The sequence below is a fragment of the Mustela lutreola genome, chromosome 12 (assembly GCF_030435805.1).
Source record: "Mustela lutreola isolate mMusLut2 chromosome 12, mMusLut2.pri, whole genome shotgun sequence".
Lineage (NCBI taxonomy): Eukaryota > Metazoa > Chordata > Mammalia > Carnivora > Mustelidae > Mustela > Mustela lutreola.
In genome coordinates this window covers 43,510,427-43,536,949 of record NC_081301.1, presented here as the reverse complement: position 1 = coordinate 43,536,949, position 26,523 = coordinate 43,510,427, and the positions used below count along the sequence as shown (strand labels likewise).

At 41.5% G+C, this 26,523-nt stretch overlaps 1 long non-coding RNA gene across 2 annotated transcripts in view; it reads right to left on the bottom strand.

Annotated features, from left to right (window-relative positions):
- The window catches only part of LOC131812615 (uncharacterized), a 322,153-nt gene that overhangs the window by 171,327 nt on the left and 124,303 nt on the right, over nucleotides 1-26,523 (bottom strand). The window contains exon 3 of one of the 2 annotated variants that reach the window (XR_009346420.1): nucleotides 3,050-3,170. The exons of the other annotated variant lie outside the window; for it this stretch is intronic. This is a non-coding gene — a long non-coding RNA (uncharacterized LOC131812615). The remainder of the gene's footprint in view (nucleotides 1-3,049; nucleotides 3,171-26,523) is intronic. 2 annotated transcript variants of the gene reach the window in all.

The window sequence follows — 26,523 nt, the reverse complement described above, 5'->3', positions numbered from 1 at the left end:
GGACCCTGAGATCATGACCTGAGGCGAAGGCAGAGGCTTTAACCCACTGAGCCACCCAGGTGCCCAACATACCTTATTCTTAGGATAATGACACACGCAGATTTCCCAACATGTCTTGGCTTATACCTGTTGCCCCCCTGTAATTTTAACTATTTTCCTCCTTTTGCTCCCAAAGGGGCCTCAGTTAGACAATCAACAGTATGGTTGGCTTATCCACACACCAAGCATGCTGGAATAATAACTGTGAACAACCTTCGCATGTGTACCACAAGTTAGGAACTATTCTAAGCATTTAACTTGTATCTATTCATTTAATTCTCACAAAGATCTATGGATAAAACACCAGCTTTATCCCCAGTGTGCCCAAGGACACACAGATAGTGAGCAACAGGGTTGATGCTGGTTCCCAGGCAATCCGAATTTAGACCTACACTGATAACCACTCTGCTCTACCACTACTCTGTTTCTTGACAATGTTCCCCAAAGTAGCCACTCTCATCCCTCTTTGCGCCTACCGATAGTTCTCATGTGCAGTGCTAAGTCATTGCTATATTCCAATCAATTATGAGAAATCCCAGATAGTGCTTATTACTACTACTAATGAGGGTTACGTCAAATTGCCTTCTAAATAAATCAGAGCAGATTCAAGATTATCCCTACAAGAACACGATGCTCACTTACTTGAGTTCTTAGTCATAGGAGAAAGAAGGAGGGAAAAGCTGCAATGACAACAGGTGTCATACCTAGAATATGGAAGCGCCATTGAATATGTACATTCCAATGGGGCAGAAAGCCTGAGAAGCTTCCTCACCCTGGTCCCTTTGTCTGAAACATCTCCCTTCACCAGTCTCCTGTTGGACGTCTACTATTTCCTCTCGTCTAATTCATACAGTCATGAACACATCCCCAAACACCCATGAAGAACAGCTCCTCTTCAGCTTGGCCACCACTGGTAAATCGTGTTTGCCGTGCATTGCACCATGCTATGTTGTATATGACCTAGATGCTGTTCTGTCTCCCCAGTGTCTCTGCAGGACCCTGTGGGCAGGGACCGCATCTTTCTCTCTTCTGCACCCCAAACATCAATCATAGTTCTGCACAGAAAAGGATTCCAAGATGTTTGTTTCTGGATTGGATAGTGTCTCATGGCATATGCATGTTTCTTTAGGCTGGGCTGCCGTTCCATAAACACTCTGCCCACTAAACAAGCCGTCAGCATTCACCTGGTGACAATTTGTTAGTTCCCACTCCGTTCTAGGTAGGGAGCCAGACCTTGAGAACATGTGGATAAACACTACCGTATCTCCTCACTAGACAGAGATTCAACTCGTGATGCCTGGAAGAGGGGAGAGCTGTATTCGGTGTGCAGGCTTAGAAGGACTTGGGGATGCAGAAGAAGGAAAGGGCACTCTAGATCTGCGATCCTCAAAGCGTGGTTTTTGGACCAGCAGCCTCATCATCACCAGGGAGCTTGTTGGAAAGTCAGACCTGACTTGTTGGAAAGTCAGATCTTGTTGGAGTGTCAGACCTGAATATAGCTCCAGTGAATTGGACTCTGCCAGTTAACAAAGTCCCCATGTGCTTCCCGAGCTCATGAAAACTTGACAAACTCTCCTGGAAACAGTAAGCGAGTGTGTGAGGAGGGGAGAAAGAATGCCTAGAGGCGGCTTTCATTCGCCTACCGTGGGGGGAAGCTGGAGGGAGAGTGCAAATTTGGGAGTGGGGGTGGGGGGCGGTGAGCCTGGATGGGTTCAGATTTTGGGGTGAAGCACCATCTGTTACCCTGGGAGTTTGCATTTCATCATGAAAGTCGCAAGGACTCATGGAGGATTATGCACGGGAGAGTAGCGTGATCACACATGTTGTGGAAAGGTCACGCGGACGGCTGAGGGGACAGTGGTTCGAAGGGGACAGTCTACAGGCCAAGATTAATTAGGAAGCTGTTTTAAAGACAGATTCGCAATTGCGTTGTGGGGGAGCGGAGAGAAAAAAAGAAATGCTTTAATATATATTAAATGAGTTTTTAGATTCATGTTAGATGGTTTTTCAGGCTGGAACATTGGAATATCACAGGCTTTACGGTGATTGTTACTATAAGGAGTAACTGTACTCCACTCTGGGTTACAAAAAATAAAGAAGGCATAAGTCCAGCCCTAGAAAGCGTACAGACTCTTCGAGGAGAAGGTAGACAAAGAGATCATTAGCAGACCATGTATTCGGCATAAACAAGTACTGTAAAACCACAGAGGCAGGCAAGAATTACTAAATCTTGGCTGGGCCAACACGAGAACGCTTCCGAGAGGCGGTTACAACTGGGCAACGGGACAACACACGATAAGAGGGGGGCCCTGTAACGCGATGGTTCAGAGTGCACTCTGGAGTCAGGCTGCTCGTCCTTGAATAAACCGGTTCCTCCATCTCTATGTACCTGCCCTCGACAATTTTTTTTTCCCCTAAACAACTTTATGCAAAGTACTTCACCTTTCTTGGCTTCATCTTTAGAGTGGGGATGATCATAAAAGGCCCATCTCACGGGGCTGTCACGAGAGCTAAATGACACAGGTGACATTTACGGCACAGTGCCCGAAACCCAGGAAGCCCTCAAAAATGATACCTATTATATGAGCTAAATTTTGAATGATAAGAGCGTGTTTTCCAGTGAGAGGAAAGCTGAAAATTATTCCTGGCAGTGGTAAGGGTCTGCACAGGCCAGGGAACATGAGAAAGCAGGCACCGAGACTGGGGAAAAGAGAAGGCACTCACAACAGTCACGGCGAAGGGAGGGTGGCCGGTGAAGGATGCTGTGCAAGGTTTGGGGAAAGCAGCGAAAGGCCTGGGACATACTCAGAAGCTTCTGTTTTTGTCTTGAGGACAACAGGGATGTGGATACAAAGGAGTACTAGGAGGATATCAATTTCTTAGCAAGTGTCCAAAGTGGAACAGAGTGAGAAGAGCCTGGAAGCAGAGTAAACTATTAAGAGTGTGTTGTCACAATCTTGGCAGAAGATGATGGTCAAAATAATAATGTTAGTGATAAAGAGAGGCATACCTGATTTAAGAGACATCGCTGGGTTAGAAACGCTAGGCTTCAGTAACAGGATGACAATAAGCTTCCTGCCGAGGGTGACAAGAATGACAATGGTGAAGCTTCTACCAGGCTTAGGGAGCAGCTACAAATAACAGAAAACCGAAAATAGCAGGCATTAGCAACACAGAGGTTTGCTTCTCTCCAGGAGCAGTAGTCCAGAGCCAGGCAACTGAGGACTGAAATGATGCCCCAGGGCATCAGGGACCAAGCCTCATTTTTATCCTGTTGATCTTGTGCAAGGACTCTCTTCCCAAAGTCACCTCATGATTCAAGTTGCTGCACTAACCCCAGTTCCAACCATTACCTTCTTGTTCCGGCCATAAGCAAGGAGGACATGGATAAAGAAGATAGAGCATTTTCAATGGCAGTCATTTTAAGAAGGTTCCCAGGGGCACCTGCTTGGCTCAGTCAGTTGAGTGTCCAGCTCTTGGTTTCAGTTCAGGTCGTGATCTCAGGGTCATGAGAGCAAGCCCCACGTCGGGCTCTGCACTGAGCGTGCATTCTGCTTGACTTTCTCTCCCCCCGCCTCTCTCTGCTCCTCCTGCTCATGCTCTCTCTCTTTCTCTCTCACTTTCTAAAATAAACAAATAAATCTAAGGAAAGAAGGAAGGAAGGAAGTTAGTTCCCAGAAACTGTCACATGACCCTTTCATTTATCTCATCTTAGAAAGAATGAGCAAAGGAGGTTGAAAGGTATGTGGATATTACTTTGGGTGGCCTTTTGCCCTGTTAACAGAGATTCTGTTACTATGTTAGAAGGATCCATAGATCTTGGGGGAATAAGAAGCAATCTCTGCCACAATTCAAACAGGGAATGGAATAGGGGAAGCAAGTGTAACAGAGGGAAAAGTAAAAATTGAGCCTAAGGACATTCAGCAAGAAATATCCAGTAGGCAGTTGGAGACATACCTCCAGAGATGAGGAAAGAGATGTAAAGACACAGGTAAGAAATTTGCATTCCTTCCCTCCTGCTCGGTTGTCATGAAATAAACCTTTGAGGTTCTGAAAGTAGCCTATTTATTCCATCCAGAGAGAAATTTGTTGGCATGACAATAAACCCACAACAGAAATTATTACATTATGATTGTCAAAAACACAGAGTAATTCACAAGGTTTACAGGTAAGAACCTTCTCCCAGGCTAGCTTAGTAGCTTTGCCACTGATGCCTATGGGCTGTTCATATTTTCCCCATGTCGGATTTTGGAGCTGACATTTTGTTTCATGATTTTGAGTCTATGAACATTCGAAATCCCCTATAGCAATGTCTTTAAAACAAACTTCATATCCAAGCGCTTATGCTCTGTCAGGAAACGTATTTATTTTCATGACTCTGAAATTACAGAATTTCTTTAGAGAAACAGAACCCTTCTGGGATTGCATGGTACCTGGAAAGCATGGGTACCCCCACTCTGTGCCAGAGTGTCACACCCTCTGAATAAAGGTCAATACTGTCCTCAAGTTTAACCTTATATTCCTAAAGGACTCCTCATTGTATTTCTATGAACTAAGAGTTTAGGGCTCCAGAGACAAATCCGTACGTTCTTTCTAGGAAGTTAAATAATGGACTTCCAGAGTTGACCAGTCACAAGTTAAAAGAAGCATTGGCAACATGAGAGTAACAACAGAGAGTAACTCATATGGTGAAAAATCTAAAATCAAGTGCATATGGGACAGATTTTTTGTTTGTTTGTTTGTTTGTTTAAGGTTTTATTTTATTTAACTGACAGACAGAGATCACAAGTAGGCAGAGAAGCAGGCGGGGGCGGGGCGGTGTAGGGAAGCAGGCTCCTTGCTGATCAGAGAGCCCGATGTGGGGCTTGATCCCAGGACCCTGGGATCACGACCCAAGCTGAAGGCAGAAGCTGTAACCCACTTAGCCACCCAGGTGCCCTCATATGGGACAGTTCGAGGAATCCTGAGAAGAGGGAAGCTTAGCAGGATTGCAAGTTTCAAATATCAGAAACATGGGCAAGAAACACACTTACCTATAAAATAAGACCAAAAGGAAGAAGTTCAAAGGAAGAAGATTGAGCCTGAAATTAGACATCTTTTCTAACACTTGAAAATAACCTATTGAAAAAAACCTGTTTTTAGTAAAGTAGGAAAACTGGAAACCACACTTGATGTAGAAAGACTATATATCATCAGCCAACATCCCACTTAAAACACTAGAGGCCTTCCCATTAAAATCAGAAATAAAAAAAAAAAAAAACATGCTTATTGTTAGCACCATTGTCTGACATTATTCTGTAAATCCTGGAGATTGAAATATGACAATTAAAAAATAAGATGCATAATGGAAAAGAGGTAACAAGCCATTATTTGCAGATGATATGATTTATATTTTTACCCAGAATCCCAAACAAATCAACTGAAAGGCTATTTAAACTAATAAGAGTTTAGGAAGATAGCCAACTATAAAAAATGTAGAAAATCAATAACTTGCCTATATATCAGTAGCAAGCAATTAGAATATACAATGGAAAATGATCCTATTAATAATGAAATGACAAATATCAATTTCTTGTAATCTACCTAACAATTTGTTGTGCTAAGTATAAAGGCATGTAAGCAGAGTAAGTGGAATCCATCTGATCTCCCAATGGCTGCCATGTTAGGCTGGGCGGTGCTCCAGGAAAGAGCCCCTGGCCCCATCACTTCACTTATTTATGATGCCTCATAGCAAAGCCAACAGAAAGAGTCATGAGACTGCCTCTAAGGCCACACAGGGGACAAAGCTTTTGTCCCTCCTCTCAAGTAAACTGCAAGCCCTCCACTAAGGAGAAGAATAATTTTTCTGTGGGGTATTAAAGAATAGCTCAGTAAATCTATTTATTCCATCTACTCATTTATTCACTGAAAAATATATTTTGATGCCACAAGCATGATGGATTAGAGGCCACTAAGGAGAGTAGTGTGTAGGAGAGAAATGATCATGGCCTGAACGAAAGCACTAGCAATGGAGATGGAAGAGGAGAGATTCAGGACATACACCAGAAATAAAATCAAAAAGACTTATTTGGGATTACGTGTGCAAGATGAAAGAGGAAAGGAAATCAAGGAAGGCTTCCAGGTTTCTGCTTGAACAACACAGGTGGTGGTGAAATGGCTAAGAAAGAGCTCAGTTTCGAACATAATAAAGTTAAAGAAGTCGTGAGACATCCTAGAGGAGCTGTCAAGTAGGAAGTCAGCTATAAGAGTCTGAATTCCAAGGAGAGGTTTAAGATAAAAATATAAATGGCACTGTCAGTATATCAATGGTTTACTCCAGGAAAAGAATGAATGGTTTAGACAGGGGCTCCAAACCAAGTCACGACATTGCTATATCTGTGTAGTAGCACATCTGTGTGTTAATATTTACTTAATAATTTTTCTAAAAATCAACTAAAATGTTCACTGAAATACCCACTGTAATCTCTTTCAAAGTAATAATATCTGTGATATCTCCTATTTAATATGATAGTTACATTCTAGTTTGACAAGCATTAAAAATTAACTTTGATTCCGGGAAAATACATATCACAACTCAGGGAATAATGACAGGTAGAAGAGAAAACACTGAGAAGGAATGTAAGAAAATCTAGGACCGAGTAGAAGAACTTGAATATTTAGAGTTGGGACCTTGTGGAAAGTTTGCAAAGATTGAGCAGCTAGAAGGTAAACCAGAAGAGCAGAGTGGAGTTAAGTATTGTAATATGCCACCTAGAACCCCCTTCATGACTAAAGGATCTATCCCTCTACTCAGAAAACTGGCCTCAGCTGGAGAGAGCTCCTTACCAAGGGCCACACTCCCTCCTCAGTGAGGCAGACATATCCCATGACATCCATATCTAATGATTGTCCAGAGTGTCTAAACGCCCTTTCCTTCACCACAACTCAGGACAATTCTAAAGGTTGGCAATGAAGCTGGCCAAAATCTTTGTAGAACCTGGCTTCTCTTTCTGCTCCATCCAACTACCTTCTTTTCCCCACAGGTGTTGATCCCGAAAGGTCTCTCTCATCAATTTCCTCCATGTTGATAGAAATAAGCTCTAAGTCTCAAGGCATTTTCCTGGGAAACTTATCCTGTGTAATGTAGTATTTCAGAAGGCAAGAGGGGAAGATGCTTCTGGGAGAAAGGGAAGGATACTGGAAAGTCATAAGGGCACCTGGGTGACTCAGTCGGTTGGGCACCTAACTCTTAGATTTCACCTCAGGTCATGATCTCAGTGTCATGAGATTGAGCCCCATGTCCAGCATGGAGCCGGCTTAAGATTCTCTATCTCCCTCTCCCTTTACCCCTCCCCACTGCTTGTGTGTGCTCTCTTGCTTTCTCTCTCTAAATAAATAAATAAAATATTTTTTAAAAGGAGAAATCATAACATAATTCTTGGTGGAAATTCTCAGTAATTGCAAAAATGTAAATTTTCATCAAGTTAATGTGGGTATTATTTGGAAGAGGAAAAAACAATTGACCTAACTGGAAGATAAACAAGTGAAAAACACTTTTTAAAGTCTCTGAAAAAGAAAAATAATTTTTAAAAATTCAAATTTTTTTTAGAATATAGATATTAAAACACACTGAGGAGCTACAATAAGTCATACAATATAGGGTTGCTAACAAAATAAAACAGATTAAGACAAACAGAAAGCTCAAAATGGACTCAAATCAATAAGTATATAAATGCATAAGTATAAATAAGAGCTGCTCATGCAAAAATGAGACATAAGAGTTTTCCAGCAAAATAATTCATATGTTCAGGGGCCCTGATGTTTGAGAAGAAACAATTCAACAAACTGAAATTTATTTTACCTTGGGCAAATACCTTGAGATACATTTTACCTTGATATATGACAAAAGAGGTAGTCATTGACAGAGCCTACTGAACTATACAGGTGCTGAAACATAGAAGAAATTTTGGATTTTGTCCTAATGGCAATGGGAAATCAACTACTGCTGTGCTGTCTATCATGGTGGTCACTAACCCCATGTGTCCATCCTGTACTTCAAATGTAATTAGTCTGAATTGAGAAATGCTGCAAATATAAAACACCCACCAAATTTTTTAATTTTTCATATTTAAAAGTATATTAAAAATGCATTAATAATTTGTATACTGATTGTTAAAACCACAATATTTTGGCTATGTTGCATTAAATATATTATTAAAATTAATTTCACCTCTTTTTTTTCTTTCAAATGTTACTACTTGAAAATTTTAAATTGTACATATGACTCACATTTATGGATCATATTGTATTTCTTTTTTTTTTTAAGATTTTATTTATTTATTTGAGGGAGAGACAGTGAGAGAGAGTATGAGGGGAGAAGGTTGGAGGGAAAACAGACTCCCCCAGGAACTAGGAACCCAATGCAGGACTCAACCCCGGAACACCTGGATCACAACCTGGGCTGAAGGCAGTTACTTAACCAACTGAGCCACCCAAGCACTCAATCGTATTACATTTCTATTGGACAGGGTTGGTATGGGGGCTTCAAGCCAGGAAGTGATATGATTAACTTCATATTTTTCAAAGATCTCTCTGCCTCCAGTGCACTCATGCTGAGCTCTCGAGCTGTACTTCCTCTTCCTCATCTTGTCACCATTCCTCTGCAACACCTTCCCCTCTTTTATATTATCCTCTTAGGAAAAGGTTTTATCTCAATATATAGAGGCCATCTGCCTAGGATTTCAGGTGTTAGAATTTTTTGTCTTGTTTTGTCTTTAATTGCAGAAAGGAAGATTTTTTAATCCTTTCAGAAAAGAAGGGCAAGCATGGGGAAGCATGGAAGACAGATACACAGTATAGCGTGGGATGTCACCTCACGTTGCTGAGTGTTCCCTGTCCAGAAAACTGCCACGACATGGTCATTTTCCTGTGTTGGGCAATATCCCCAGTCCCCCCAAAAGGCAATCATTCCCTACAAACTGCCCAACACTGCATCTGCTCTTTCCTTATCAACACTGTTCATAGCTCCCAGGAGCCCACTCCTGCTAACAGAAATGTCCTAATGTAGGAGATCTATGGTGTGCTCATGGGAAGGTCCTTCCACCGGCCTTAGCTTAGAGTACTGCCAGCAGTTAAACTCAGGGAGTTCAAGGGTGACTGATCTAACCCAAACTTTACCAGCAATGGCCACAGCTTTTCATACGCATAAATTGTTGGGGATTAGGGGGTTGATGGGGGGTGGGGGGATAGGTTGACACCAGCTGGCAATGGCCATGGAAGGTCTATATTAACCCCAAATCTTAAGAATACCAAGTAAGTGCTAACGAGCTTTCTTCCCTTTGTGTCCTCGGGTCCCTACCTCTCTCTTGAGCTCATATAAACTTCATGTTGCCTCACTGTCTTTGGATTTTCACATATGTGTGGATTTCCTATACGGACACCCATGAAATTTGATTCTCTCCTATTAAAAAAAAAAAAATACCAAGTAAGTACTCATTTCCCCTTAGGTGATTATACAATAAGCTTGAGCTGGGAAAAGCCAGTGTCTTTGAGAACTCCGTAACCAACCCATAGCACATGTTTGATAACTGCTGTTGACTCTGAACCTGCCCTGCCTTCAAGGGACCATCGCTATCAGTTATGATCATTACCAAAGGGCCAGGGGTCAGAGGTGAGACCGCCTAGCAAGCGATCTTCAAAGCCAGGCAAGAGAGCAGGGTTGCTCCAGCGGAAGGTGGCAAATTGAAAAGCCTACCAGAACCAGGCAGGAAGTGTGAATGAATGAAGCAGGCAAACAGGAAACAGGGAAAACACACCTCCAGAGTTTATAAATAAGACTGCTACAGTTCGACACCCATGCTTCCTCAGTTTCTAAAGAAGTGGATGTAGGGATTGGTTTTATGTGAAATTACTCGCTTTTTTAAAAGTTAGCAGCTAATTCACTGAATACATAGACACACACACACACACACACACACACACACACACTACATACTCTACTATGCAGACCCAACAAAACTCACTTGTCTTGGGGCTAAATAGTTCTCTGTGTACCCTGGGGCAGGCCAGGTTGTGTGGCTTAGCTTTAGACCAATGATTTCTCTCTCTCTCTCTCTTTTTTAAGATTTTAATTCATTTATTTGACAGAGAGAGAGCGAGCAAGCGAGCGAGCCCAAGCAGGGGGAGCGGCAGGCAGAGGGAGAAACAGGCTCCCCACCGAGTAAGGAGTCTGATGTGGGATTCGATCCCAGGACCCTGGGATCGTGACCTGAGCTGAAGGTATGTGTTTAACAAACTGAGCCACTTAGATGTCCCTAGATCAGTGATTTCTAACCAGTGAACTTTAAATCTATGGCTACTATTGTCTTTATGTGCTAACGTTTGTTGAACTGACCACAAAAAATAAGTTAGCATCAGTTTGGTCTTTAATATTAGAATTCAAAAGCCAAGTCAAAGCTGTTAGCAAGAGCAAGAGGATGGAAAGCACAGGAACAAAGACCATGACAGAAAAATGCATTGGCAATAAACACAGAGTGCACCGTGCAGATAAAGAAATTACCTTGTAAACATGCTTTGCTCCAATTCAGTTAGCCTAGTGGGGTTGGCATTTATTTTTATGTAAATGGTTATCTCTACTGAGATCCACACAATGGGCTAGCTACTTTGCATATGACACAAACAAGACCAAGTCTTATAATAGAGAATAACTTACCACCTTGACAGTTCACCAAAGGGCTCTTTTAATTGAACTTCTGGGAGAGAGAGCAGGGAGGGGCTCCCGCCATGCACCATAAGCCTGAGCCTCCTCGTGGACAGCTAGACAGGGAAATGGCAGGGCAGGAGATGACAGGGCAACCTCCTGAAGCCTCAGCGGCGACATGAACAGAGTCCTAACCGCCTACATTGCTTTTCCCTTGTGCTTTGCTTCGGGCCTGTGAACAATGATGACCCTGCTGGTAACCATTACTATTCGCTATTCAAAACCACTCTTACCTGGCTATTCATCCCAACCCTTTCGCTAGATATTTACAATAGATTCTAACCCAGCTTAACAAATATGTGATTGTCGTTAATATAGCTGGCTGTGAACTTGGAGGTGACCAAACCTGTAGAGGAATGGACCCACCTAGAGTGCCTGGGTGGTTCAGTCAGTTAAGCATCCGACTCTGAATTTCGGCTCAGGTTACGATCTCAGGGTCATGAGATGGAGCCCCACGTTGGGCTCTGCGCTGGGCATGGAGCCTGTTTGGGATTTTCTCTCAGCCTCTTTCTCTGCCCCTCCCCGCCAAGAAAATAATAAACTAATCTTTTTTTTTTTTTTTTTTTCTAAAAAAAAAAAAAAGGACCCACTCACCAAATGCCAATGTGTACCAGACACTGGATATCTGGAGATCCAAAAATAATGTAGACTCTCTCCCATCTAGAATAGCTTACATTCTAATGGCAGTATCCATGTAAGCATGCCAACAGAGAGAGATTTTCCTCTCCCACCTCATTCTTCCCCCGGTTTCTACGTCCCTCCAATCAGAACCTTCCATAGCACCATACCAGGTATTATTTATATATCTGTAATTTTCAAACCCAGAAACTGGAAAGATAATTTACTGTCTGCCTCCCCACCATGCCCCAGGGGGTTTGGATTCCATAAAGACACACATACAAAAAAAAAAAAAAAAAAAAAAAACACTATATTTAAGATAAAAATCCCCAGAAAGGTTTCTTGTGATCGCCTTGTCTAGAGCAGACTGGTTCTTACCCCTCACTTCACTCTCCGTCCCCAAAGCCCTGACTGTTTCCGCTGGTTATTGAACTACCAGCCTCAGGGCCTGGAAATCAGAACCATGGTCCTGATCACAAAGCTCTGTTCACAAAGGCTGTTCAAAGCCATAGAACACTCTGGCTCTTTCATAATTGTAATAGATATTGAAATGAAGCACATTCTATTCTCTTCACAAGGAGAGTTTTTTCTTTTTTCTCCTTCAGTTCAAAGACACCTCCTGGTATCCTGATAGCATAATAATTTACTTTTCTTTCCTATTTATGCATGCTTATGGACACAAACTCCTCTATTTTTGTCCTATTTCAATAAAAATTATTGACACAAACTTTACAGTGAATGACTCTGATATAACTGATTGTTCTCCCGTTGAGTAATAATACTCATAAAAAGAAATGGAAGGCACAAGAAGAATCAGAGAGTGCGCAGAAATTGGAATCGTAGAGGGAAACTGTTTAGCATTTATAACTTCCATAAACTTAACCTTGTATTTGTGTCAGCTACTTTATAGTTTTCCAATTTACTTTTTAATTGAGTCCTTTTTTTTTTAGCCATGTTTGGAAGATATAACTCTAAGTCGTCTCTCAAAACCATCCCACTTTAGTTCAGTTCCATTGATCGTTCCTTGTATTTATTATTCTTGTGCCCGACATACATCACTTTCCATTTGGCCAACTGCAAATACAATTTACCATGCATCAAGCCACTTACACAGCAGATCTGCATTAGTTAATATTTTATTTGGAGCGATCCTTTCCGTGTTTGCTGTTAGCCCTGATTGCTGCCACCTACCTTACTGCTGAGGTTATAGAGACAGGAGTGACTCAAGTGAACTGATTTACTTGCCGACTACAGTTTTAACCCTGGGGCATGAGACTGCTCCTAGAGGCACATAAATGTGAGTTAACTGGACCGACTTTGGTCCCAAAAAGTCTTCAAAAATTCCACAGGATTGTAAAAATTGCCCTTGCAGCCTTTCTTTTTAGTGTAATCTCCAGGCAATCCCTTGCAGTGTGAGAGATCTAGTCCTGGATCTGCTACTTTCACATTCTGTGCTTAGGCTCGTTCCTCTAACTTTGCTTTTTGTCTGTTGCCTGATGCTGGAATTCCCTGAGGATGCCTCCTAAGGAGAAGAGTCATTGTCATTTTTTGGAAAGGTGAATCAAGAAAACCCGGTCAATCCACAAAGAGACGGATCAGGTAAGTAGTAAGAAGAGAGAGGAGCCCATAGGAACCCATAGGAAGTCTTAAAAATCCAGGGAAAGATAGTTCAAGAAACTGGAGTGGGAACAAGCAATAAGAAGTGGCTTAATTTAGATGCAAAGGGATCATAGCTCTATTGAAAGAAAATAGGCATCTGTTGATCTTGGGGGTCACCTCTGCCATTCTCTGTGCATTCAGAGAACTGGACAAAAGTTAAATGGGAAGGAGTTTTATTTAGCTGGGTGCTGAGGATACTTTGATAAACAGGGCAGACACTCTCCCCACCCTCTTGGTTCTCAGAGTCAGAGACTTTATAATGTCAAAGAGAGAAGACACAAGTTATGACCACTATCATTGGTGCTGTTGAAACAAGATCAGTCTGAATTCTTCCTGTGAGAAAATACTTAATTCTTTTGAGGTTTTTAAATTCATGCTACTAAAATAGGTCTTGCCGTTGCCAAAGTGCCATGTGACCAGTCTTGCAATTTTCAGGGACTTGATTTAACCATTCTTCCAGCTTCTAATACTAATTAATTCTAACCCTCTCACTCAGAACAAGCAACCAGCTTCTAATTCTTATTCTACACAAATTCAAATTCTAATTTCTAGGCAAACAGCAAAAAATTTGTTTAAAAGATATATATTTATCTGAAGACACCTCTGATTTCTATTTATATTAGCAAAGTCCCATTTAGACTTAATCATTCTTCCTATATGCCCATAGAACTTTCTAGATGCATCTGTTACAGAGACTATCTGATTGCATTAATTATTTCTACTCACTCCTTGAGGACAACAATTATGTCTTAATTGTTTTTGTGTCACTGGCACCAAATGCAATTACCAAGCACCTACCATGTGACGAGCGCTGTGGAAACCACTGGAGATACAGAGATATAGAGATGATTATGTTCCCTAGCTCATCACCAAGTGGGGCGGACATCTTTGTAAACAAATAAACACAATCATATCTTATCAGTTGCATCATTTAGCACGCTGTAGGCTACAAGTAACACGGAAGTTTAGAAATACACTTTAGGAACAAAGAAATTTCCCTGCCCTTCCTGTCTTTATTTCCTTTCCCCATTTCCCTTCCATCCTCATGTTCCCCTCACTTCTCACACCCAGGCAGAGGTGCTAGAATGTGAAGAAGCAAGGGGATTAGTGGGTGCAGCATGGAAGGGACAGAGGAAAAAGATGAATGTAGTACTTGAAAACTGAGCAAACTGGGGCACCTGGTGGCTCAGTCTGTCAAGCATCTGCCTTCGGCTCAGGTCACGATCTCACAGTCTGTGCTCATCAGGGAGCCTGCTTCTCCCTCTCCTCCCTACTTGTGCTCCCCCTCGCTATCTCTGTCTCTCTCTCTCTCTCAAATAAATATATAAAATCTTTAAAAAAAAAAAAAAGAAAGAAAGAAAGGAAGAGAAAACTAGCAAATACGTTAACTGATAGAGCAAATAAGGAAATACATTGAGGATCATGGAACCCAGGTTTCTTACTCTCTGGGAAGGTATTTTACAAGCATTGAAAAGGTAAGGCTAGAAAGAACCTTGAAGAAATATTAGACAAGGATTTTAAGCCTCCCTATGAACTTACAGACTTCTCCATATTCGGATTCAGATAAATATGGAAACAGTATTTGATAGAGATGTGTACATGTACACATAGATACACACATTTATACATTTCCTCACTTTGTCCTCTGAAAGGGTCTAGAGGCAGGAACACGCTGGTGCCAAGGATCACACTGACTATCCAGACGGTGGTTTCTAAATTTCATTCTCCACTTGAGTCTGGTCATAGGAAAACATGAGGCAGGCCAAAATGAAGAGTCATACCATAAAATGGAAGACCTCTATGCTCTAAGACTACTGAGGACACGGAGACAGGAGAAGACTGAGGAACTGTTCCAAACTGAAGGAGACTGATGAGACAAAACAACTCAATGTAAACATGCTCTTGGATGGGATCCTGGACCAGAAAGAAGAAAGAAGCATCCCTGGGATGTTTGACCTTAATAAGTACCCCTGAGTTGCTATTTAAAGATTTAAAACTATAAGACATTTCACTCAACTGTTTTCAGCACTTGCAGAAGTCCCTTTACAAAGCTTTTATTTTTCCCCAAACATTTGTTGTCTTCACATAGAAGAAGAGCCAATAAAGCATGTTTAACTGACACATCTGATCTCAAAATTATTGTTTCTGAGAACATTATCCCAAACCCTCACTGTGATTGATAATAAAGTGGGGTCACATTTATGTTAACACCCTAATTACAACGCTTAGCGCCTCTACCTGCTTTATGGCAGCTTAAAATCACCCAACTCTGCTTCTATGTTCTTCCTGTTCTAGCTCTTCATCAGCCCCCAGTGCTATGGCCCCTGGACAGGATCTGCTGCAACTCTGGGACCATACAGGAGGTTTGGGAAGTTGTGTTGGTCTCCCTATGTCTCTCAATCCCAAATCTGCAAGAGAATCTTCTCTTGATTCTCTATAGCATCACTGAGACCCAGCATGAATTTTTTATGAAATATTGGAAGTTTAGGCATAAAATAAGGAAATAATATTACAACTAGTCATGTATTCATATGGGATATTTTGAGAGCTCTTGGCCCTGAGGCCCTCAGTGATGTCCCCTAAACTCTCACCCTGCCTAGCTTCCAGCCTTCCTCCAAAGAACTAACTCTACCTCATCCCCACCACTACATGTTCCATATTCTCTACATTCCAAAGTTCAGGACCATCTGCCCTAAAGATTCTCCATTTCTTCATCCTTGGCATGACTTCTCAATGTTCTTTTTTGTCTGTGGATCAGTTTCTTCCAGAAAAGTGGGACATGACACATGAGAAACCATGACCATAGTCTTAACCTATAGTGCCATGAGAATAACTGCAAAATAACATGCCCTGAAATCTTAGCAAATTCCAGGTTATCATATCTGAAATACTGTGTAAGATATTGCTATGGCCTGAATTGTGTCGCCAGCCCCAAATTCATATACTGAAGTCTTAAGCACCCTATTACTTCAGAGTATGACTGTATTTAAAGATTTAGTATGTACAGAGACAATTAAGTTAACTGAGGTCATAAGGTACATCCTAACTCAATACGACTAGTGTCCTTATAAGAAGAGGAAGTTTGGATACAGACATGTACAAAGGGAAGATGATGTGAAGACAGAGAGAGGAGATAGCCATCTACATGCCAAGGAGACCGACCCAGAACAAATTCTTTTCTCAAGGCCCTCAGATGGAAACAACCCTGCCAACACCTTGATCTCAGACTTGTGCACTCTACAATTGTGAGAAAATAGATTTCTGTAATTTAAGCCACCAGTCTGTAATACTTTGTTACAACAGCCCTAGCAAATTGATACAGACGTTAAATTTGAATTGTGTCATGTTAAGTCCAGTTTCCTTTTGGTCTTTCTTCCATTGGTAGGTAGAAGCTTTGAGTCTCAGTAGTATCACATTTTTTTGGTCAATGACTACTAACAGGAAAATGAAATTTTCCACAAGAATTTTGTGCCTCTTTCAGAGACTCAAAGAACCCTGAATCTAAAATTTATATATAGAAAAAAAAATCATTCTCCTAAACCCCTTCTCCACCTCCACCAAGAAAATAAAAGCCAGTAAATTCTCCAATATAGATTTCTGGCTCAGCCACAAATAGTCATTTATATTCCTAGACAAAACACTAAGCTTTTCAGGGGGGAAAAAAAAAATCTGCCTCATGATTTTCAACAAGAATCCTTACAAATATGTAAAATATAACAAAGGTAGGATAGGCCCCAAGGAGGAATTCAAATCTCTTCCTCTTAACGAAGAGAAAAACAGTTAAAACTTCAAAATCACAACCGGGCCCATATGTGACCCATCGGGGAAGAGCTGAACTTCATTTAAGTCGCCCCTTCTCATTCCACGGTATGTCATTTGTGTCCAGATCATTGACAAAAGCAATCAATGGATGAAAATGAAAGAAGAGGGTATTTACTTCCTTCTCTGCTAGAAGCATAGAGCTGTACATCCTCAGAGTCCAGCTTTCCTGAGGACCAGCGTATTTCTCTCCATCTGAGCCCAGCCTCAGCCTTACTCTTTGGGTCTTCCCCCTTATCTCAGTTTACATCACCTCTATTTTCTCAATCACTGACCTCATTCCTTCCCATTTCTTTCCTCTAGCTCGTATTGTTCCCTTTCCCTTCCCTGCTGCTACACGGACAACACACCTCTGCTCTGAGTGGGAACATTCCTGTTTCATGGATTCAGAATGCCAGGGAGAGACACCAACCCCCAGCGCAGCAGTGTTCCGAGTGGGGTTGCTGGGCCTGTGGTGGCAGAGGAGGTCATTTTAGGGAGCCCACAAATGAATTTTTAAATTTTAATAGATGTTTGTATTTAAATGTATGTAAGAAAAATAGAACTGGCCCATCAAAGCTTGAAATTCTGACATAAATGAACAGATGGAAGAAGAATTTTGAGGCTGAAGAGAGTCTTCCAGGTGACCTTGAAATCAAACCACATTAGACTTTATAAACCTAAGTGCTTTTCCTGACACACTCAACCACTGAAATAGTGCAGGTCTCCTTGCTATAAAGTCTCAGAGCACAGTGCCCCTCTCCTTGACAGCACTTAGCCCAATTATAACGCATTCTTTGTGCAACTGTTTGTCAAGTGGTCATCTTTACTACAAGACTGTTAGCTCTGAAGATGGGCCCATGACTGCTTGTTTGTTACCAGACCCTTAACTCTCTGCACACTCCCTGGTATATATTAGCAGTCCTTAAGTATTTGTACCACAAATGGATGAAGAAACAAATGGATAAATAAAGCTGTCCGTGATTATATGATATACCTATCACTTTCCTAGGATTTCTGAGCAAGAGAACAGAATCCTAATCTGAGAATCGGGCCCACCAGGAAATGAATGAGTTAAGGGCGGGGTGGGGTGGGGGGAGGGCTCAGAGTGGCAAAATCACCATCGGAGTCTCAAGTCAGACAATCACTGGCAGAGTGACCTCTTCTTCAATCCCCCCAAATCACTCCACCTCGAGTGGCCTTGCTGTCACATGTGCAGAGTAGATGGTCTCTGAGACACGTACCAGTTCTAGGTGCTATGCCATCAAGTTCGCATGTTTGAGAAGAGTTTCCTTACGGCTGTGCCTTTCTTTCCCTCTTCTTCTGTATCCATGTGTTCTATGACTATTACTTGGGACTAACACTTCAATCACACCATGCTACTACCTGTGGAGAAGAGGTCAAACATCTGGCTGAGCAAAAAACATTTAAAGAAATCGTACACTTTAAAACGACAGTGAAAACATACAGGGAGCACCTGCTGTGGAAAAGGCTTGGGCCTTCCTCAAAGAGTTAGACACAGAATTCATGACCAGATGACTCAGCAAGTGCGCTCCTACTTCTATACGCCAGAGAACTGGAACCCACGTTCATGCAAAACTTGGACGTGAATGTTTACAGTAGCACTGTTCACAACTAACGAAGGCGGAAACAAGCCCACCGACGAGGGGACATACAAGAGGTGGTTCTAGCCATACAGTAGAATTGTATTTGGTCATAAAAAGGAATAAAGGACTGATACATGCTACAACACGGGGGAACGTCACAAGCATTATACTACACCAAACTCACCATACGTACAGGCCGGGTATTGTAGGATTCCATTTATACAAAATACCCAGAACAGCTAAATCCACAGAGATGGAAAGCAGATTAGTGAGAAAGACAGAACAAGGAGTGACTGCTTTAGTGGCTGCACACTTTCTTTTCAGGATGATGACAATTTTTAAAATCTGGGTAGAGGTGATGGCTGCACAGGACGTTGAATGTACTAAATGCCACTGAATCATACACTTTAAAAGGTTGGATTTTTTTTTTTAAGATTTATTTATTTGACAGACAGAGATCACAAGTAGGCAGAGAGGCAGGCAGAGAGAGAGGAGGAAGCAGGCTCCCCACTGAGCAGAGAGCCTGATGCGGGGCTCGATCCCAGGACCCTGGGATCATGACCTGAGCCAAAGGCAGAGGTCTTAAACCACTAAGCCACCCAGGCACCCCAAAAGGTTGGATTTTATATGCTATGAATTTTCCTCTGATCCTTTAAATCCTATGGGTTCTATTTCTTAAAGATAGACAATGATCTTTACCAAAAATAGACCTTGATACCAAATAAGGGCTTTCATAAATCTATGAAAACTGATGGGAAGAACTGTAGACAGGGCTGAGTGATCCTCCCCCCATGCCCGTGGCTTTCTGAGCTTTAAGATGTGGCCCTTGATATCATGACAGCCACCAAAATCTCAAAATATCCAACCCTGCTACCAATAATTCTTATCAGGCACTCATATGCATGAATTTGAAAAACTGTTCCTGAGCTGAGTAATTCCAGCCAATCCTCCTACAGGGATTACAAATGCTATATTCTATGAATTTCAGTCATGTTGGTATAAGGTTAAAAATTAAATTTAAATGATCCAAGAAACCCATCACTTTCTTCACAAACACAGTCAGTAAATAGTCCAGAACTTCAAATTGGTCCCATATCCTGCCAGGTGAACCCACAAGTGGTCTGCATGCCAAGTTCTAAAAAAAAGTACATGTCGATTAAAAGCTCCAAACATAGAAAAGTCACGCTTCTGACTGCAAAAAGAGTTTTGCCTAAAAATAGGAGCAGACGTAGAGCTTTACCCGCTCTCCTTCCCTTTGATCTTGCCACACGATTCTAGGAGCAGAGCTGGCATGATTCACACATACCAAACAACAGCCCGGATGAGAAAAGACACAGGCTCACCACCAGCTCGCCAAGCACATCTGCCTGCGCCCTTCAAGACCAGTCTCAAAGGCAAGCTTCACAGTTACAGAAATCGAAGACAAAATCCTCTTTTGAACTTGTTTTCTAAATGCTCAGTAAAATGGCTTAATTTGGTCAGCTTGACAATGCGTCTTTGAAACAACATTGATTAAAAAAAAAAGAAAGAAACAACATTGATGTTTTTCCACAGACATGTGACTACACAGTGTGCTACTTAAAGGATCAGGCCATGATATACCATTAAAGAGCAGCACCTCAGGGTACCTGGGTAGCTCAGTGGGTTAAAGCCTCTGCCTTCAGCTTTAACCCACTTTAACCCCAGGGTCCTGAGATCAAGCCCCATGTCTGGCTCTCTGCTCAGCAGGGAGCCTGCTTCCCCCTCTCTCTCTGCCTGCCTCTCTGTCTACTTGTGATTTCTGTCTGTCAAGTAAATAAATAAAAAATCTTAAAAAAAAAAAAAAAAAGCAGCACCTCTATTGTACTGCATAAAATCCCTTTTTCTTTTCCTCTGCTGCTTCCCTTTTTTTCTAATTATACAAGCAACGCAACAAACATCAAAGACTAAGGAGAAAACAGAAATGTTAAAATAAGAAAAATCATCTGGAGTTCCACAACCCAAGCTAAATCACGACTAATGCTTTAACCTAAAATTTCTAATCCAAGGCTAATGATTTAGTAAACTTTTAATATGCATTTTCCATTTTACTGTCTTTCTCTGCACCATTGGATAATAAGAGCATTTTCATAATCAGACACTAAAGTTCATATTAAATGCTCAATAAAATATCTTTGACTAGTTCAGGTCCTTTTGAGAAAAAGAGCCTTATCTTATAATCACCTCTTTACAAGTCCCAGCTTCTCTGTCACCTCCACAGGGAAACCTTCCTAATTCTCCAGATCACGTTAGTGCCCTACTTAGGTTCCCTCACGGTCTCCTTTGTTCTTACTTCTTAGCATCTATTACAATTAACCATATGGATCATTATCAGCTATTTTCCCCAACTACAATGTAGGATCCCAGAAGGAGTTGGTCTTCTTCTCTCTGTTCTCCAACAATTGAGTCTTACTATATAAAAGGTATTAATCCAATAGTTAGTGGATAGCTGGACGGGTGAATGACCAAAGAATAAATCCTCTCAGCGATGCCATCTGGAACCATGACTGACTGAAGAGATGGAACTAGTGTAGCAGTGTAACTGAATGAATAAGAGCTGGGATGAGCTTATATCCCTTTGATTCTATTTCTCAGATACCAGGATGCTGAGGCAAGACCCCTTTTGTGTGGAGACTCTGCTCAGGGAACTTACCTGGTGTGATCATGATACACAAAGCTTCTGGCAAGATGGAGTCCCAGGGACTGGATTTCCCCCTTCCACTTGAAACAACTAAAAAAAAAAAAAAAAAAAGTCCCCCCAAAATATGCTTTTTAGACACTGAATATCAGGCAGCATAGGACAGTGATCCGTAAGATGGGGCAACAAATAAGGTTAACTCGACTAGCCCCATTCGTCCCCCATCTTTTGCCTTGAAAGAGTTTTCAGGCTGCAGGACAGGAAGGAAGTACCCAGGAAGTACTGATATTCTGAGTTTGTTAGTTCATAATCTCAGATAAATTATAAAATAAGCCCCCACATACAGAAGGCAAAGAGAGAGTGAAGAAAGAGGCAGACCACTCCCAGATTCATAGGCTGCAGGTTTTAACAAGCAAGGGTACACACACAGGAGACTTGTCTTGGGCAGCCTCAAGATAAGCAGATGTCTCCACACCCACCCACCTGAAGAGCCTTTACGGAGGCCTTAACAGCATTCAGTCATGTACACAGTCCAGATGGTCTCAACAACACATTAGTCTCTCAAGGCTATGTCCATGAAGTGGCAACAGTGTGACAGGAACATGCATTCCAAGCACAGTAGAGAGGGTGAGGAGTCCCCAGTTGCCTCGAGAGTCAACTGGCTGTCACATCCGCATAAGGACCTCATCCAACACAGTGAAGGAGAAGGAGCTCATTGTCTGGGAAGGTCATGACAGCCAGTGTACTAGAGAAGAGAGAGCCATGCAGAAAGAGAACGCTGGAGATCTGCCAAGGGTCCTCCTTCAGTCTTCAGCTGAGTCCGTGTAAGTGAAGAAACTACGTGAAGCCACAGAAAGCAATCACCTAAAGGGATAAGAGGGAACAATCCAGACTGCTCATACAGGACTGTGAATTATTCCTGCCCTCACAGTTTGAAACAAAAAGTCTTCAAATTTCATGAGGAAGGTAATGTCTCAGTAGTGGCAGAAAATAGGTCTCATCTCACCATATCCAAAAGACCAAACGATTTTTTAAGTAACTTAACTGTGTACTCTAACAAAGGCCAACAGTATTTATGGAAATACAAAAATAACTCAGCACTCAACAAGATAAACCTCGCAATATCTCACACCCAATAAAAATAATTAGGCATGTAAAAAGCAAGAACATCTAAACCCATAATGAAGAGAAAATAGCAATGGGAGAGATAGTATCTGAAAGAAGAAACAAAATGAAATTATGGCAAAGAATTTTCTAACAATATCATTAGAGAGAAAATCTGGTATATACACTAAAACAAACACCCAGACGGGCAAACCATCTCCAACATTTGCTAGGTAAACCTAACTCAGAACCCTATTTTCAAAACAACTGGTTCCCTTTTGTTCATTTGTGCTCTTATAAGGACCGAAAACACTGAGATGTGTGTACAAAGAGGACTGCTTCAATACACACAGCCTGAGATTTTCTATTTTGGATGGTCAAGTCATCAGTACCTCTGAGAACTTCCACAAACTCAAGAATGCAACTCCCATTGCTCAAAGGGAAGAGACTGGGATTGTGAAAGAATTGCTATAGCCTCATTAGTATTTGCCTCCAAAAAATTCCAGCCATCTATCCTGAATTTTGGACTCTTTTTTTCTTTGCTAGCAGTTTTCATAACATGATTCAAAGAGGATGGATTTTTCATCAATTAAATGACATAGCATGTTGCCCTAACATGTCATAAATTTCCTGGATTTCCCAATATCTTGTCATATGAACCCAAATTTAGCAATATAATCAGACTGCAGCTCTACATATCAAGATACTTAATGTTTGTGCCAATAACTGAAATTTATTGTTTCTTGAATTTAATAGACCCAGTGTCACTGCTTCTTTTGGATTGTTTCAGAACGAACTAAACTTTTTGAAGTCAATAAACCATTTCCTGTCTTTAACATAAAGTCCAACTGTTCTCTCTTAGCTGCTTCCAGGGCCAAAATATTGCTTCTTAACTCTAGATACTTGCGTTTGGAAAAAGGAATGTTCTTTGGATTTTACTCATGCAGCCATAGCTGAATCTCTGAAAAAGAGCTGTGTGATAAAAGAATTACCAAAGCCAGGGGTCCAAAAATAAGGATACAGTGACAGACCAAACAGACTTCTTAGCTAAATGAAAAATACCACACAAAGACGCAGTGCCTATTAAAATACTGCTCTTTTGGTAAAGAACTTGGTCAAAGGAAATCATGCATTGGACACCTTGGCTGCTTTTAAGCCCAGCTGAAAAGTCGTTACAATCACACATGGCAGAGCAAAGAGGAGATGCAGCCCCGTGGAGGAGGGAGGAAGTAAAGGAAGACTGAAACCAAAACACAGATCAGTGATGGAATGTGTATACCAAAAGCATGAAGAGTTACGGAACAGATACCCATACAAGTCAGTTACAGTATCAGTGAAAGAAAACAAGGAAACAGATCTAAGTGCTGGGCACAGCTATCTTTTGTGGCTCTAAGGATCCACATAGCCAATGGAATCAATAAAGAAGACAGGGTCTACAGCTTCTGCTATAGTCCTAACAGAACCCCTGAGGGAGAAAGTGGTCTTGGCCAACATTCTGACAACTTGTGGGTTAGATAATACCTAATTAGGAAAGCTATAAAGTGGTTGAAGGCCATCAAAAAGGCAATTATGAAACAAATGCGAATTTTAGCAGAGGCAGGATAAAGACAGAAAGAAAGCCTAGCATCTGTTAAATCACAAAGGGAGGCAAGAAGCCAGAACTCATGCGTGTGCACGCACATACACACACACACCCACACACACACCCCCTCACTATGGGAGGGAACACAATACTCCAATTGAAGACCTACTGGCTACTAAAAACTGGAATGTGATACAGGATCTCTAAAATCTTACGTGGAAAGAAAGTAGCTGGATTCAGAAGAGTTCTTATTTTGAAAGTCCTATGTGCCAACGTGGCTATATTTCAGGAAATGATGAAGTTATAAGGCCCTTTCCTCTGAGTTTAAGATACAAATTAAAGAATAATTCAAGAGAGGGGAAAATATAGCACAAGCAGAAAATAAAAGATTATTTCTCACATTTTATTGTCTGTCTCCTTCACTAGATTGTGAGCTCTAAATGATAGAGACAATATTTGTTTTGCTAACCACTGAGTATATAGTGCCTAATCTGGTGCCTGGTGGATGGTAGATATTCAGTGAGCACTTATTAAATAAATAAATAGATAGATAGATAGATAGGTAGGTAAGGATGTAATGCTACAGAGCAACAGAAGGATAAGGTAAAGGCCTAGATCCTTAAGGTGGAAGTAATACCAGAAGCTCAGTTAGTTAGAATTAGTTTGGCTCTAAGTAACAGAGAAATACAAAATATGGGTGGCTAATTTTATTTTAAATTTTTAATTTTAGGGCACCTGGGTGGCTCCGTGGGATAAAGTCTCTGCCTTCAACTCGGGTCATGATCCCAGGGTCCTGGGATCGAGACCTGCATCGGGCTCTCTGCTCAGTAGCGAGCCTGCTTCCTCCTCTCTCTCTCTGCCTGCCTCTCTGCCTACTTGTGATCTCGTCTGTCAAATAAGTAAATAAAATAAAATAATTTTTTAATTTTATTTTTAATTCACAGTTTTTAAGGAGTCTGGAGGTTGTTAATACTAGGAGTGGAATCATACTTCCCCAAAGGAACTACTCCCACAATCAGATTTTTTTCCTTTGTCCCATTTTCCTTTCCTTCTTGTTTTTTGCTGTTTTGTTTTGTTTGAAGTTCATGCCTCTTCATCCTCATCATCTATTTCACCCATTCCCCACACCCATCTCCCCTCTGACAACCACCAGTTTGTTTTCTATATTTAGGTGTCTGGTTTTGTTTTCCTTTTTTCCATTAAAAAAAAAAAAAATCCCTAGCAAAGACAACTGGAGCTCGGGAAGTTGGCCATCTCCATGTTCTTATTCTCCACACTCTGGGGATCTGTCAGATTGGTAGTGACTGGGACTAACGGAGTGAATGCCTCTACCAGCCCTCTCCCACTCCTCACCCCTCCAAATGACTCAACTTGTCCATAACTACCGCCTGTAGCCCAAGATGTTTTATCACTGCTGGGGGGCAGGGGAGGAGCGGGGAGATAATTCCAGACCACAATTAAGATCAGCCTTGTAGGCCACATTTACTACTGACTAGTAAGAGAATAGACCAATTATTATGGTAAAAAATAATAATCATAATAAATTCAACTAGAGAAGAGATCATGACAACAGTTTCCAACTACTATTTGTATGTTCATTTTCCACACAGGATTTTAGCTGGTGGTATCAAACTAAATACTCCTTAGAAATCACAACCACTGCAAAGAAAAACAATTATGATGGTACCTTGAGTCTGAAAGTTTTAGTTAATATCTGAGGTGTATTTGAAGTATGAAGTCACAAATCAAAGAGAACTGCTGATGAAAGATGCTATCTTTAAATCTGCCTGCTGATGCCTGGTGACAAGAATAGGAGGGTAAAGATTTTAAAATGAAGTTTCTTCAAATTATTCCTCCTCATCCTCACCCTAGTTATAAGGGAAAAAAACAAAATCTTAGGTGACTTAGAGTAAATCTATCAAACTTCTTGGGGTGCCCGGGTGGCTCACTCAGTTAAGCATTGACTCTTGGATTTTGGCTCAGGTCTTGATCTCTGGGTCCTGAGACTGAGCCCAGAGTTGGGCTCTGCCCTCAGCGGGGAGTCTGAGATTCTCTCCCTCTGCCTCTCCTCCCATTCACATGCGAAGGAAAGGTCACTTGCTCTCTCTTTCTCAAATAATCTTTTACTTAAAAATAATACATTTAATAGGGCACCTGGGTGGCTCAGTGGGTTAAAGCCTCTGCCTTCGGCTCAGGTCATGATTCCAGGGTCCTGAGATGGAGGCCCACATCAGGCTCTCTGCTTAGCAGGGAGCCTGCTTCCTTCTCTCTCTGTCTCTGCCTGCCTCTCTGCCTATTTGTGATCTCTGTCTGTCAAATAAATAAATAAATAAATAAGATACATTTAAAAAAACACACCAAATTTATTTCTTTTTCTGCACCCCCCCAAGACCCCCATAAAAACTATAAAACCATAGGAGACTTACAAAACCCCCTGCTCGGATTAAAGGTCATAACTTAATATCCTAAAACTACTAGGGTGGTTGGATGGAATGACGGGATCAATGGACAACCCAATTTGGGAATACATAAATTATGAGGGCTCTGGTGGAAGACCAAGGTCTTAAAAGATCCAGTTCTGGTGGGTCCAAACCCAGGGACGATATTCAATGCATTTAGCAAATGGTACTGTACAGACAGCAGCCCACAGAAATAACACTGGCCAGGACACTAGCTCAGGGATCTCTAGTCTCCGTACAGCACTATACATTCACTCGTCAGT